General features: G+C 42.7%; 1 protein-coding gene across 1 annotated transcript in view; it reads left to right on the top strand.

The window, feature by feature from the left end:
* The first annotated feature begins 6945 nt into the window (after positions 1–6945).
* LOC115401563 (pleckstrin homology domain-containing family G member 1) overlaps positions 6946–15243 on the top strand; it is a 40368-nt gene continuing 32070 nt past the window's right edge. The window contains exon 1 of the mRNA XM_030109827.1: positions 6946–7210. The gene's annotated coding sequence lies outside the window, so the exon portion shown is untranslated. The remainder of the gene's footprint in view (positions 7211–15243) is intronic.

Consider the following 15243-nt stretch of genomic DNA (forward strand, 5'->3'; position numbering starts at 1 on the left):
TGCTATTTTAGACATGATGCTGCATTTTGAAATGTCAGTTTTCATGTAATTTCTTTCTGATGATTTCAGTTCAGCCATTCTCTCTCTCTCGCTCTCGTCCTAGATCCTCAGTTCTGTTACAGCTCCACAGGGATGTGTTTGTGGGTGTGTTTCTTGCAGACGGGGGCTCCGGCCTGGACTCGGGTGGCTGGGTGTTGTCATTGAAGTCGCTGATGGCCTATATTAGCAGCACACTTCACCGAAACACAATCCAGGTGGAGACCGCCGCAGCGAACCTCGAGACTGATAACAACAGAAAGAGGGCTGCGGAGAATTAAAGGTCGAGTTACAGCGACAAACCGAGACAAAACGGGGTGAAATCTCTTCAAGTATCTCACTGCAAGTTTATCATCATAATCTGTGACCTGGGTTTGAATACTGCTATGAGATAGCATCACATTTTTGGCATCAATTCGTAGAATTGTCTTTTTTTTTTTTCCAGTAAGTTTTCCCTTTTAATGTAGCGCAGACATATTATTTTCCAGTGTGTTGGCACAGAGGGAGTACTTGTGTATATCAGGTTCGGCTGCTTGCTCTGACCTCATGATAGCATCTTTCTGGATTTTATTGTGAACTCTCACAATACCAGTAAAACATAGGAGTTCCTCATGCAAGTTGATAAAAACCGGTAATGGAGTTTAACCTTTTCACTTGGTTAAGTTCCAGGTGTGCTCTCGCACTAAACATACACTCTAAATGGAAACGCTTTACAATACTGGACAGCATATGATTAGTGTAAGAGAAATTCCACACAGTGTCAGTCACATCTCCTGACCTCACCTGAAAACATGTTCAGCGAATGCTCCTTCGTATTTGTTTTGGGGGAAAAAAAACAAATCCTTTTTGTGCACTTTCTCAAGCTTAAAACCACAATTTTTCCTGTTTATTTGTGACTGTCTGCTGTGACATTTAAAAAACGCTCCAGTCATTATTGAAGTGGCCACGTCTGTCCTCAGCCGCTCGTCTCCCTCGTTTCTTCAGGGTGCAGAAAGTGCTGCGTGAGGATGTGTGTGGGTGCCGCCGTGTTTATGCGGCCCATCTTCCTTTCAGCCACATCTGGCTCCAGTTAAGACATGTCACTAAACATCTGTCCTCACTGTAAACACGCGGATTTTTCTGGCTCGCCAGCACTTTGAAAGCATTTTTCTCCACTGAACTGTGTGACACAGTTCTGGCCCGAGCGTTGAGCTGTTATTAGAGCCACACGTGAGCTCGTATTTCTTCATGTCAGCATGACGGCCGGTGACATTAAACTATCAGCTGGACTGTAATTTACAGCTCATACAGTAGTTTACAATAAACAGACTACAGCCACTTGGATGCCATAGCTATTGTTGCTGATCTTGAAATTTATTGTTATCTATCTCATGGTTAAAGTGCCACATTTCCTGCAGCATCTTTTTGAATGTTTTCACAGTTGTAGATGAGTTTTGGTAAGAGGCTGTCATGAAAGGCTTGTATTCATTTTTACCCAAGTTTCTCCTCTTAGAGGGACTTATTTGATCTGCATGGATTTTTTTCTGTCTGTTTTGAATGGCTCAGTAAAGATTGGCGAGGCCTTGGTTTGGGGCTTATCCCTAATTTTGGACTTACTGGTATCAGAACCCCACAATTTACGTCAGTCTGGTGGGAGGCAGGAGGGTCATGAAGAGGGAGCGACGGACATGGCTGAGTAAAGTTAAGGCAGTGAAAGAGAAAATTAAAGAAACGGAGTGGGAAAGGGTCAAACAGGGGAAGCATTACAAGGAAGCAGACGGCTGACGCTCGGAGTAGGGAAGGGGGGGGGGTTTCTGTTCAGGAGAAGAGCGATTTTCTTTTGGTACTGTAAATAATAGCCCCTGCTTGAGTTGGACGGCTTTCATGGCTCCTTTTGTGCATGGTGACATCTTAGGTTCCCTAAGAGAGGCGAGGGCTGGAGAGGGCTCGGCTTCCAGGGTTTTCACTGGCATGGGAAAGGCAGAGTATTAGCACAATATGAATATGAGGGAAAATAAAGCCTCCGCAGGTCAAAGGGAACCTGCCAACACGCACTCCTGGATCTTTATCCCCCTCAGACCCACATAAGCACACATGCAGGCACACACACACACATAGCCATAGAGTGTGAGGCGCCTGCACACACACCAGCACTTCCCCATCTAGTAGAGTCGAATGCAGACAGCATTACTCCCTCACTTTATCTCCGTCCGAGCAGTAATGCGCTTTGGCTCCTGCTTCTGAGGAGAGCAGTCCATGCAGCCTCTTCTTCTCCTGGTCTTACTGTAAAGGTTTCAATCCCGATGCCAGGCACATGCACTAAACCGCTCCATTCATGTTTATAGCAGGGCTGCTCGTATCAGTTACATGTTTTAAAGCTGCACCAAGAAATCATTTTTCAATCAAAGTGGTTCAGAACATTTCTTTGAAGCTGATAAGATTTTGTTTCTTCATTGATATTCCAACATTTTGATGTTTGCAGACAGCCGGGCATGCCAAGTATAACCTTCAATTGTAGGTAATCACTTTTCTAGAATGAGTGTTCGTTATATGTGATGAGCCAGTCTCTCAGGTCTAACAAATATTTTTGTGGAATTATGTCTTCGCGAGCCGGTGCATCTGGTTACCATGGTACCGGCCGGGGGGTCATGTGATGAGCGCTGAGGAAAAAAGTAGGGAACTGCGTGTCTGAATCGCCAGCAGATTCAGGGCACTATAAAGTTTAGCACTTTATAGGGCATAGTGTGGACATTTGGACACGCCCATGTCTCTCTGCTTCAACACACCTGAATCTCATGAAGATTAATGGCCAAGTCCAGCAGAAAGCCTGATAACGAGCCTCGTTGCAGTCAGCTGTCATGAGAAAAAAGCATCGTCATTGCAACAGATGAAATGGTGGATTAATGACATATTGTAAATAAACAATACAAAAAATATAGTCTATAAGTCTATACAGTCTATTTTTTTTATCATGTGAGAGCATTTACAGAATTTAAATGCTTCAAAACATCAAAAAGAATTAACCATGACAGCAGTTCTGATATAAATTCTTTCTTTAGTCTTTACAAAAACATTTGATTATGTCAACATAATGAAAGATGTATTATTTTTGACTGTTTATTTTTGGTGTTGCAATATGAAGTTGACTGCATGAAATACAGTTTCTCGTAATCTATCTGACCCTCTCATGTAAATTCAGTGCCCAGAATACGACGGCATTTTTGAACAACAGGTTGTACAAGTGCACGTTAAATTAGTTGGTGGAACTTTACTTTAAACCACAATGCTAATGATTTGTTTTAAACAAATCATGATTGAGACCCTGAAGGTGTTTCAAGGCGACTTTGGCAGAACCTCAAAATTACATCAACGTCTGGTATATGATCCACTCATGAACATTTCCTCCATCAGTGAGTCAACCTCAGGAAATATCTGTATCACGGAGATAAAAGCGTAATTTTCAGTCACGCTGGTATGACAGATCCGTCACATGAGCATGATTCACCTTCAACCTGACATCACTTCCTGTTTGGTCCCGCGATTCGTAAACAAGTCTGTGTAGATAGACAGGAAATGATGCTGCGTCAAAAAAGGTGGGGTCTTTCCTGTTGTTCCACTTGTTCTGTCGTTTCCCTTCCAAACTTTTATTCGGCCGTTCTTTGCTTTGATGCCGAGGAGAACATCACGTCTGTCAACACTTAAATGACCTCTTTCCATTTCCAAGGCACTGCAGACCAAAACACGCTGGCTCTGAGCATTTCCGCATTGCACGCAGCCTTTTAGTTCAGTTATTTTGGCCTTTGTGGCCCACCACTCTCATTTATTTGGAAGGGGATGTGACTGGTTTCCTTTCAATAATCATACTGATGAATGTGGTTGACGTCAGAACTGGCTTTGACTTCACCTACATCCTTTGACAAATGTGTGGGACTCATTATTGTCATTGGTTGTTTATGCTTACTTTTGCATGAATTGCTGTTGTGTAGAACATTAAAGAAAATAGAGCTCGGATAACTATTACAAAAAATGTAATTTCAGTTAAATTAGTAATTTCAGTTAAATTAGAATAAAGAAATTTTTATATATATTTTTATATTTTTATATAAATATTGTGTATGTATGTATATATGTATTCATTTTCAGATATTAAGTTTAACATAGTCAGCAGCCACTTTGGGTTGGACCTCTTTTGAATTCAGACATCCTTCTTTTTTTTTGTGGTTTAAACAAAGTGCTGAAATATTCCTCAGATTTTACTCCAAGTCAACATTCCACATCGCTGCAGGTTTGCCAGGTATGCATCCATGATGTTATTGTGCTATTCCACGGTACTCCACAGGTCCTTTATTGGATTTATATTGAATTACTATGGAGGCCATTGGAGTAATGAGAGATGTTTTAGTTTTGTGACATGTTGCTTTATACTTCTGAAAGTATAGAAGTTCTGAAATCAGATACGCTATGGTCCAAAAGGATTGATCTCCAACAGTACTCGGGTCAGCCATAGCATTTAATCAATACTCCCAAATTATGCTAATAAAGTAGCTTTGATATTACACCACCATCAGCAGCCTCAAAGGCTGATACAAGATAGAATGGATCTAAACTGTCTTGTTGTTTACTCCAAATTCTGTCTCTCCCGTCTGAATATTGCAGCAGAACTCAGAACCCATCAGACCAGGCATCATTTTCCTCATCTTATAGTGTTGAATTCTGGTGAGCCTGTGTGAACTGGAGTCTGTTTCCTCTTCTTATCTGACAGCAGTGGCATACAGTGACCCTCAGATACTGCAGGCCATCAGCCTCAAGGTTCAACATTGTTGTTACTGCAGCCTTTCTATTGTTTCAAATCGGTATAGCCGTTCTCCTCTGACCTGTGGCATCAACGAGGCGTTTTCACCTAGAGAACCGCCGCTCATTGGATAATTTCTCTTTCTCAGACCACAGAGAGGATTGAAAGGAGGAAAATCCCAGAAGATCAGTAGTTAAAGAAATATTCAGACGAGCCTGCCAATGACGAAGAACCATGCCACGTTCAAGAAAGAAAAAATACTTAGAGAAATGTTTCTTTCTGCATTAAGTATCCTATTTCTAGAATGCGATGAGCTGCCGTGTTGTTGCTCCTGATGACGAGGGGTCAAGGGTCTTGGGAACCACCTGTCTATTGTGGGATTCAAACCTGAAAGCTTTCAGTCCAAAGTCCTTGGTTCAAGTTCTTGAACCTTTAGGCCACCACCACTGTCCCCCAAATTCACCCACTTTATTTCTCATTCCCATGATCAGTTTAGTGTTCAGCAGGTCATCCTGCACATAGTCGTAATATATCGAGTTTCTGGCATCTCATTGGCTGATGAGATGGTTGAATTGATAGACATACCTAATTTTATTTGTTCTCATTGATACTTGAACAATAAAATGAAACATTGTTTGGTTCTTAATTGCTTTTATTTTTTTTAATGCTTATGCAGATTCAATTCAGGAATATTTGAACCGACTCAATATTTCCCTCAAGTTGATGGTTTTTTCCTCATTTTCAATGAAGACAAAGCCGTAAAAGAACATTTAAAGCTGTCAGATTTTAGCAAGTTTACTCTTGACTCGACTCTGTTGACACTATTGCAGTGTTTCACCAGCTACCTGACACTTGGAGTAAACTCCACCCATCTTATCCTCCAACTAGAATAAGAACAGTGATAACAGTGAGCAGTTGGCAGGAGGTTATCAGCTCGTGTTTTTCTCAGACACTGCGCTATTGTCTGTCACCGGCTCTGCATGTTTTGAAGTGCAAAGTGTGGTGTTTGGTTACAAAGACCCAGCAGTGTGTGTGTAGGGTTTTCAGCTTTTGCACATTCGCAGCCCGTCACTGACCCGAATCAGCCCTGTGTGTGTGTGTGTGTGTGTGGTCACTGCTGCAGTGGGTCACAGACGGCCGAGAGTCGATTCCTGCATCAGAAAAATCTTTGCATGCTTTCTTGTGCGTTCACAAATCATGCGTGTGTTTAGGATGTGGGTCATTGGAGTTAAGTGTGTTTTAGTTGGTCGCTTATCAAAGGTCAGTGTTTGCCACTTTTGGTGCCATTACTCCAGGACCGCGTGCAGATGTGTTTTCCCTGGAAAAACGTCAAACCGGCCAAAACGTGGAAGTGAGAAAGTGTGTGTGCGCGCTGAAAGGGGTCATGAGCCGCTTTATCAATCCCAGGAAGTCTTGCTACCGGGAGGCAGGAACAGCAGCCACTGGCTCCGAGAGCCGGGACTTTCCTCCATCCTGCTCGCTTAGGATGCAGAACAATGACCGAACTGCTTACACAAAGTCAGTGAGCAATGGCTTGGATATTTGCAGCGTGCGCTCAAACGGAGCGGTTCGCAGCAGGTTGCACTCGGAGCTCCAGGACTTGAAATTACTGATGTCTTGAAAGGCCAGAGCTCTCACCAGCACCTCTGACATTATGAGCGACGCTCGGGAGTCGGGAGCAAAAGCAGAGGCGATGTGACCCACTTGCTGGTGTGTTTTTTGGGGTTAGATGGAGCTGCTCTCCTCCTGCTGTCCTCTTTCTTCATCTATATCGGCCCGTCACTTTATCTCTGACCCGCCCACACACTCCTTTCTCAGCTGTTTACCGTAAATCTGACACTCGGTATTGATCACTGTCGCTCTTCTCCTGTTCAGACTCAGTGACGGATCCTCTTGGCTTTTTTTTTTTTTTTTTTTTCCCCTCTCCATTGTAATTTCTGTCACTTGTGTCATCTGCAGCGCTGGCCGCTCTCCAGCTGCGAGTCCGCCCGGCAAAGTGAGCGAGGGCCCAGCGGAGAGAGGGAGAGAGACTAGTCTTGCAGCAGTAATTGGTCAGGAAGTGGGCTGCTTACTTGATGTGCGAGCGCTTCTCTGGCTGTCTCTCTCCCCTCACCCTCCCTCCCCTCCCCTCCCCTCCCACTGGGCAGTCAGTTCCGTTGCGTTTGGCTTCCATCTGTTCCCCGTTTGCCTTCTCCCTCGCCTGTCTCAGTGCCTCTTCCTCTCTGAACTGACCTCGCACCGCGGAGGTGTGGACCGCGGACCAAGGCCATCAAGCCGTCTCTCTTTTTCCAAGAGAGTGTGAAACTCTCTCCGATCGCCTGGACATGGATCTAACCTGTAAAAGAAGGATATTGGGAAAGCGGGAGCTGAGGAAAGGCTGATCGTGGGAATGGTCTCTCGGAGGTGAGTGACAGGTTGTCATTGTCTTTGTGTGAAGCTGGAAGCTGCCAGAAGCCGGACCGTGGCCTCAATACAAACTACTGTAAAGGGGGGATTACCTCGGAGTGTCTGCTCTCACTGAACGCTCCTACATTACAGTGCAGACATTTTTTTTTCCCCCTCTTTAAAGACCAGGTCTTTATTTAATCGTAATTGCAGAGGTGGCTCCCGCCAAACCGAGTGCGACCCACAATTACGCCGCCCAGAGTTTCAATTCAGCGTGACTCTAATGGCAACTTTGCCCACTTGTCTCATCAGACAGTGTGACAGTCTGCTCTGGTTCGTTTCTCTTTAAGCTGGGAGACGCTGACGACTTCTTTTAGTTGATTACTGTGTGTGTTGTTTAAGTGTGTGTGTGTCTGTGGTGAATAGTGGACATCAGAGTAATTATGCTTTCACCTTGTGCGTCTTTTAAAAGCCTGTAGGTATGGATATATATAATTCGAAGATGATGGCTGAAAATACATGATTTTGACTTTGCGACAGCTCAATGGACATAGACTCGGTTTCATTTTAGGCCTAACATAGAAGACATTTTTCATTTCACACCTAAATCACTTTAGGAGTAGCTCTAATAAACACAAGCTGACTCTCATACCAAAGTCTGTCTCTGTGTATTTACACACACACACACACATGCACACACACACATGCACGGGTTGTCCTTTGTGGTGTGTCCTCGTTCGAGTGCTCCTAAGTGGAGCACCCAGCTTCAGAGGGGACACGGATATATAGATAATTATGGGATAGCCCTCCCAGGTTTATCATTGTGACTTTGCTTTTCTGACATGTTTTTTTTTTTTTTTGTGAATTAATGACGCATTGTTTATTTTCACTGAAGAGTTTGCTGCTTGAAATTCGTCTATGGTGTCTGTTTTTAGTTTGATGTCTATTTTTTTAATGTTTGAGTCATTCCTTAAGAAACCACAACCCAGAGTGTAAACTCAGGATGTTTCACTGCTTTAAAATCAGTGTAAAACACACCAGCATGCCAAATACTGAGGTCACACACATTTTTAACATCTCTATTTAAAAAAATTCTAAATTGAACTTTTTTTTCCACAACATTTGTGTAAAATATCAACTACATGCTCGTGAGTACCACTATCGGACCATATAATGTGTAAATAAACCCAAAAAGGGGATTTTTCTCTAGTTCACTCAGATTCCAATTGGAGATATTAAGCAAGAATGGAGCTTGAAAAATCTTTAAAAACTTGTTTTTCATGTTTTACCTTGATCTTATTGTATTGGATGCAAATGATCTGTCGAAAGCTGATTCTTGTTTTTCTCTACTTTGAAAAAGCCCTTGTGTCTCCAACTCCCTGCATTAATGAATTGTCATTAAAAGCAATAATTACTCTTAAAAAAAAAAAAAAAAACTTGTCAAACTTAGCTATGAAAGCATCAGGCAAGTCTTCAAAAACTTTAACTACTTTTGAGTATATAAAATGTTTTGGCAGGCGCATTTTTGTTGAGTTCATTTACTGCATTCTCAAGTTAAATGACGGGAAGGAAAAGACGCTTTGCCAGAACAAGAGTGCAAAACCTTGCAGAGGCAGATTAATCATGTGTAATACGGCTGTCATCACTGACAATTATTAGTCTGAAAGAAACATGAAAACACATGTACAGATGGCCAAATATGGCCGCAGGCCTGATGGAGGGTTTAAAAGGTGTTGATGAGACTGGAAGACAGTTCTGTAATAATTATAAGGGTCCAGTTATGAAACATGACTTTACTCAATCATGCAATCAGCTTTCACTTCTTGGATCAAGTGTTTTTATGGATATTTCATGTTAGGAAACCAAGTTTTGGCTATCAAACTGAATATATGAAAAGAATCAGTGTATTTTTTATGGGGTGTACGATCTGATAAGCGTGGTGTTTCTTTAATGGGGGAAAAAAGTCCCCGTCTCGTCTGTCTTCCTGGAGCGGGACCCCTGTCTTGCATTTTAATCTGAGGCCAAACACAGCTTCCTCCACACATCCGCCACTCAAGCTCGCATACTCACTCAGCACACAATGACCCCGTATGGATTCACTCACACACACACACACACACACACACACACATTAAAGCCCTGCGGGATGCCTTCTTTTTCAGCTTCGGAGCTTCGGTAATGTAACAGTTTGTTTTTTTTTCGGCGGCTGACATTTGCGACGTAATACCGGTACATCAAGTAGCGTTTAAACATTAAAAGAAAAAAAAAAAAAGAACTGGTCTGTTCACCACTCAACGCAAAATATTCAGTTATATAAAATGATAGTTACAAAACCTGAAGGCCACCTGTTTTTCTGCTCCTTCACAGCCTCTCCTCCTCCTCCTCCTCCTCCTCCTCAGCTGGCTTCTCGTCAGTATGCCGCCTCTGTCAATGTTGGAATCAGAAACTGACATTCTCTCCTACAGTAAATACTCTCGAAGACCTGCAGTGGCTCCAGCAGCATCTTTATCTGCGCTGGTCGGCATGAGCGTTGTTGATGCAGCAGCTGTGATTATTTTTCGTGCCGCCGCTGTTGTTTAAACTCCTGGAGAGGCGAGGACGCTCTCTCCAGCTCCTGTGGCCTGTTCTGAGGGAATCCTGTTCTTATATAAGCTTGAACCAGTGCCTCAGTCAGATTTCCTGGCCGCCAACACTCTGAAATTCCTGGACTTGTCCTGGCACTGCTGCGGCCCGAGGGAATATCGTCCGGGAATCTGGAAAACTCATAAATCTCTTGAAAGCTGGAGAAATCAATATAACATAATGAAGTTCATCAGGATTTTAGATTTAACTCCAGCACTTTGTGAAATGAGTCTCTGTGCTGTGGAGGTAAGAAATCTCCTGTCAAAGGTCTGCTGATGAATTATGGACTTTAATGAAGAAAAGGACAGACGGGGACTGTTTCTCCAGGTGCTGCACTGCATCACTTATATAGATGTGGATATTGGCTCCTTGTTTGTGTGACATGAGTCTCAGTCACCTGCAGGCGGCTCAGTTAAAATGCAAACTCATGTGTTTCAGCCACTTTTTAACTTTTAAATCAGTCGAAGAGGTGACCTCTATTTAATGAAACTTTAACTCAGTAATATTTAAAAGTGTGCAGTTTGTATTGTGTAGAATATTGATTGTCATCAACAATTGAAAATACAGTTGACCAGTCAGTGCTTTAAGGTGGAATTCAAAGTACTGCCTTTTTTCCACAGATGGCTCCAGAAAATAACACGTCAACAGAATTGTAAATATGTATGAAAATGATGCAGCGGTTCAAGTTGCCTGTAGTTGATTGACAGCTGGACAGTTCTGAACCCTGTGTGAGCTTCTGTTCATTCATGGGCCGATATGACTGTTGTTGGTTATATGTGACTCTTATTTTGCTCATATGTGTGAACGTGAATAAGTGTCATGACCTATTTCAGGTTTATCCTGCCAACAGCCAGACACAAGTTTCCAGACTGAGATGGAAAACTCTAAAATCGCTGTATGTGCAGGGAATAACTGCAACCTCCAAACAGAAAGGTCACAGAGCCCTGTGACATTCTAACCAGGATGAGACAGGAGCGCTAACTATTTAATTTTTTATGTTTTTATTTTAAATTTGCAATTAATAAATCAAAAATGATTTCAGCAGACTTCAAAAGTTGGGTGATAAAATGCAGAAAAATCAACTTTTGCTTTGTTTTAGACAAAATGTACTACAGTGATTTTGTAACAGTTGCTACTTTGGCCAGGACTGTCTTGCAGATTACCTTAATTATAACTGTCTTAAAGAAGTTAAACTTGGATTTAAATGCCTGCAACACTAGGTGAGGGAGCATGGAAAGTGGAGAACTGGCCAAATTTAATTTATCACAACATCAGCATACTCTGCTTGGGTAGCTTGAATACTCACATCATTTTCATGGTCATTAACAATTGTAGCTACAATCTCACACACACACGTTCACACACACACACACACACGCGTTTACATCTACAAACCATTTAGAACCACAAGTTGGGCTCAAATGTCATGTTTTTGGGCAGTGGAAAGAGACCAGAGTGCTTGGAGAAAGTCAATACATGCACTGAGCGAAGTGTAAACTCTGCACAGAAAGGCTGGAGATTCTTTCTGTGCAGAGCTGCAGGTTCAAAAACCCGGCAGTGCGGTGCAACACACCGCTTTGGGGCCTCCTGTATTTATTGCCAATAGGGAATTTCGAAGCCGAAGATGGAAAAAGTTGCATATGTAGCTTTACAATAAGACACAACAGTCAGTGCTTTATGACGACAATTGGAAGTTTCAGTTTTGACAACAGATTAGAGAAGAGAGACGTATCGTCAAACATTTAATTCCAAATTTTAGTTTAAGGTGTCACTTCTAATGAACAAATTCATTCCTTTAACGCTGCTTTCACACAACAAGGACCGTCTTATTTTCTAAGCTGTGGTATGCAGTAGTTTTGTGAAAGCTGTGACAAATGATGTGCTAAAGGGAGTATCGGATGAAGGCCGTTTCAAAGGCTGTCTGACAGCGTATGGGGCTTTCTCAACGTTCAGCCGGGAAATAGAGATCAAGCTGTCTGTTAAGGGGTTAATGAAGAGCTCAGGCGGGAAGAACAAAAGGTTTGAGTGTTGGTAACGCTGAATCTGTGTGAGGAGCGAGAGAGTCTGTATATCTGTATATCCATCTCAGCAGTGACAAAGACGGACTGGGTCACAGAGGGAGGGGGAAACTGTATATGAATGACCCCTCCACCCCACAAACTCCTGTCATTAGTCACACTCTCACTCTCTCTGAGTCCGTTTCTCTCCATATTCTCAGTTTACTCTGGTGTGTTACCACAGAAACACTCTGTCTTCTGCTGAAACTCTCAACAGCTGAGAAAATGAAGAAGCTGTCAGGCTGTCTGAGGTCTAGATGAGTCCTGATTTTACACACACACACACACACACACACACACACACACACACACACTCACTGACTGTCCCGCTGCAATAACAACCATTAAATTAGCTCTCCACCTCTTTCCGATCGCAACTCAACTCTTTGTAGAGCGACTTCAAGTGGTTTGTATTTCTGATTACACACACTCTTAACACACCAAAACATTCTCAAGAGGCTGCCGCCTATTATATTTGGAGTTTACGATGCCGTTGGAAAGCAAACGATTGTGTGTCTGCGTGTGCGTACGCGCTAGTAAACGTTGGGGAAAAAGCGTGCGTGAACTCCGTGACCCTCCCTCGCTGTTTGCACTGGCCGAGTGTTATGAGGAGTGGAGTGCTTTATTGACAATAAGCGTTTTCTTCCCCGGCTCGCTCCGTCTCCTCCGCTGCCTTTCCACATGCCACTTGGCCATGGAGATAAATGCCTCGCCGTTGTCATAGTGACCACTCGACCGCTGGCAAACTCACAAGCCATCAATTTTAACTCTTGGGCCAGTAGCGGGACGTTTGGGATGGGGTTTGTTTTTGCGTACCGTCCCGACTTTCACTGCTTGTCGTCAGCTTGGAAATCACTGAGAGGAGCGAGGATGGCCTGCTCAGAGGAAATGGTACTGGAGCTCAGCCAAGTGAGGGCCGCAGTGTGGAGAATGGAATCAGATATGCAGTGTTGACTGCTTTAACAACAGAGGAAAGTATTTAAATGATAGTAAATGAGCTAATTTTAATTTCTCTCAGATGAAATTTACTTTTACTCATCACAAAGTTTTTTTGTAAACTCAGTTTGAATATTTTCTAACTCACATCTGCATGTAGTGGAAATCACACCTAGTTGAAGAAGTCCAGTGTTGGTCGTGTCCTGCAGCGGTGGACCTGGAGGTCTGGGAGCACGCCGGGGCCATCAGATAAAAACCAACTGCTGCTGTAAGTTTCTGTCAACAGGTTGTGCTTGACTGATCCCACGAGTTTAGATGCTCCCTGTGTTTGCCAAGCTGGAGGCGCTCGTTACCGTGTGTGTGTTTGAAGGTTGGGGTGGCGGGTGGGCAGTTAGGAGTCAGAGTAGCCCCCAGAGGGGGCTTCATGGGTCAGTGGGCCCTCCGACCATTAGAGAGAGGGGCAGTGCTTCTCGGGCCTTATGTTGTCCAGGGGGTCTCTATTATTGCAGCATTGGGGGGGGGGGGCTGCATTAGCTGGACCTCATGCTGCTGGGACCAGTCCTTGTCTTTAAAGAACGACGACAAATAGTCGACACCTTGGCTTTAGTGCGTGAAACTGCGGGTTCACTGTGTCACGTGTTCTGCGCTGATGGGATTCGTGCTCTGTGATTATACTTATAATTATATGATGTGAATATGAGGCTCACTAAGAAGGCTTTAAAAGGAAAAAGTCTTTTTGTGTTCATTCAGCCTTCAAGTTAGCGTTCAATTAATCCTCATTACTATTTATACAGGTCACCTGAGTTTATTTTGATATTTTAGCTGCATCTTTTTTTTTTATAAATGTATGATTAGTGAGCTTATCAGCCTCTTTTCCAACCTTCTTTTTACTGTCAGTATCCGGCAGTTCTGTAGATCAATTTTTTCCTTTCACGTCCCTAAAATGTGTCTTGACTGATCATATGGTCAGTCTGCAGTAATCCTTGGGGCCACCATAATGACTAGTAGTGTATGAACACAATCGCACAAAGCTCGTCTCCTCCGCCTAGTCGAGTTTAAATGTTTGATGGACAACCTCATGAAATGAATTCACTAATTTTAAAGGATCCAAATACAAACACACACAACACAAGACATACAAACATTTGAAGGTAAATGTGTCACTTTAATTGTCAGGATAATGAAATAATTATCACATCTCTTGATTACTTTGGTCTTTTGGACGCGTTGCATTTGGGATGTCAAATATGGATCGATCCAGTCCAGCCGCTGGATTACCAAAAATGACAAAGAAAATGTTAACATGAAATTTGAAAGAGTATCTTCCATTTGACATTTGGTTTGAAAGAATTCACAGTAGACTGCAAGTATCCTGGACTTGTCTCAGGTCTGAGCTGAGAAGTCTCCTGTAGTCTGATGAGCAACGCAGATGACTTTATAGCAGCACGGCCGTCCACAACACAACAGGATTGTAGGGTGTATGCTGTGTTCAGTAAACTCGGTAAAAGAGGTTTTAATTGTGGCAAATAACAATCCAGCATTAATACGAAACCATTTTAGGTCTGTAACCACGTCACAAAGACACTTCGTGGGTCCTTATATCCAGAAATCATAGAAAAATGATGCTTGTATTACACACAAAAAAAAAGATAATTAAGGTTTCATCGGTTATATATAAAAAGAAACTAACATTTTTAAAACTGTATTCATAGTTTGTTGCACAGATCAACGCAAAGGACCATGAAGACGATGTAAACTTACTGAAGGTTTGGATTGATCAATAAAAAGAGACATTGACAAGCGATCTTTGCCACTTTGAGGAGAAATTTTAGTATCACCGTCTTCAATGCTGGTCATATAACGGCATGTAGCGGCATCTCTGTAGCAGCATGACGCTCCTCATCTGGATCATAACTTTACTAAATTTAGCCCGTCTTTATGAGTCCCTGTTTAGTGGTTTAGTAGAAACAAGGCTGTTTATATAATGGTGCTTCCATAAAACTGGAAAGCTTATTAGTGGCCAAGAAAAAAAACAAAGAGCATCATACAAATCAAAGCAAACAAACATTGTTACCGCAGCAAATCCTTGTTAATGAACCCCAAAAAGAGTTTTGTTTTGGAAAAGCTCCCCGAGAGACATGCTAGTAAAAGTTCTGTATTAAGAGTTTTAACTTTCCTGCACTGTTTTAATAAATATACACATAAGTTTGAGGCAGCGTTCCAAATTAGATACAGTAATGGTGCCAACCGATAAATCTGAAGCGCCGTCTCTAAATGCTTCTAAAATTTCATCCCTCTTTCATGTTCACTCAATTCTTTGCACTTTGCATTCTTTTTTCCTTTCTTTTTGCATGTTCAGCCTGTCTCTAATCTGGGACACAATGGGCTGTGCAGTGTCTCGCAGTGGACGAGGAGCTTTTGTCTGAGTCGGCTCGC

This window comes from Salarias fasciatus, chromosome 15 (genome assembly GCF_902148845.1).
Source record: "Salarias fasciatus chromosome 15, fSalaFa1.1, whole genome shotgun sequence".
Taxonomy (NCBI): Eukaryota; Metazoa; Chordata; class Actinopteri; order Blenniiformes; family Blenniidae; genus Salarias; species Salarias fasciatus.